Source organism: Hipposideros armiger, unplaced genomic scaffold, assembly GCF_001890085.2.
Source record: "Hipposideros armiger isolate ML-2016 unplaced genomic scaffold, ASM189008v1 scaffold_483, whole genome shotgun sequence".
In the NCBI taxonomy this organism is placed as follows: Eukaryota; Metazoa; Chordata; class Mammalia; order Chiroptera; family Hipposideridae; genus Hipposideros; species Hipposideros armiger.
The window spans coordinates 1090489-1091456 of record NW_017731833.1 but is presented as its reverse complement, the minus strand read 5'-3'; the positions used below and the strand labels follow the sequence as shown (position 1 = coordinate 1091456).

The 968-nt window shown below is 49.6% G+C and overlaps 1 long non-coding RNA gene across 1 annotated transcript in view; it reads right to left on the bottom strand.

The window, feature by feature from the left end:
• Positions 1-512: 512 nt before the first annotated feature.
• The window catches only part of LOC109395805 (uncharacterized), a 426818-nt gene continuing 426362 nt past the window's right edge, over positions 513-968 (bottom strand). Inside the window, exon 5 of the long non-coding RNA XR_002126727.1 lies at positions 513-581. This is a non-coding gene — a long non-coding RNA (uncharacterized LOC109395805). The remainder of the gene's footprint in view (positions 582-968) is intronic.

The window sequence follows — 968 nt, the reverse complement described above, 5'->3', positions numbered from 1 at the left end:
AGCCAATACATGGATCTCACAAGCGGCTAAGCCAGTTTGGAGCCACAGGCTGAAAAGCATTTATTCAGATGTACAACCAGATTAACGCTTCTGGCTGACTGTACTTTTTAAAATGTAACTTGGGCCGGCCGAGTGGCTCAGTTGGTTAAGAGCTCGCTCAAGAGCGCGAGCTCTGAGCAACAGCGGTTCAAGTCCCGGCCTGAGCTGAGCTGCCACTGAGCTGCCAACAGGTGGCAGGATGGCTCAGCTAAAATAAAAATAAAAATAAATGTTACTAATCGGTGTTTTCCCCCTTACTCCATTTGCTAGGCCAACGTGGATCCAAAGACCTAATTAATTCCATGTGTGTAGCCATGAACAGTGACAACCACAGACCGCTCTTAAAGAAATGGGCCTCCTCACCTTCAACCAACCACGGCTACCAGGCTGCAAGCTTTGCCATCTCCATCCAGTCTTGTCATCACTGCGTCACTGGGGCGAACCGGCGGTCATGCTAAAAGCATTCGTTTCTTAAGGAAGCCAAACGTTCCCCTTATAAACCCAGGTTTCGCAGTGTGCATAAGCGACTGTTCTGTTCTTTTCTGAAAAGAGAGCAAAGGAGAACTCTGATAAGGTCACAGCAAACGAAGTTTTACTAGGTTCAGTTTTCAATATGTAGAAAAAGTGATTAAAAAGGTGAGGAGTTAGTGTGTGTGCCTCGTACCCATCGGCAAGGGTGGCCAGAAGCCGCAGCTTGGAGAGTGCCATGCCTCTGGGTGGTGAGCTCATGAGCCGCCTGGGAAAGAGTCCCGGCTGTGTCACCAGAAAGGGACATGGATGAAAAGAATGCTAGCAAAGACTTAGAAATTGTCCAATGGCTTCCTTCTCCAGGGGGAGAAACTGGGGCCCAGGCAGGGTAAGTGACTCACCCAAGGGCACATGTCTAGAGACCCCTGCCACCTTGTCCCTTGGTCTTTCTGCTCCATCGC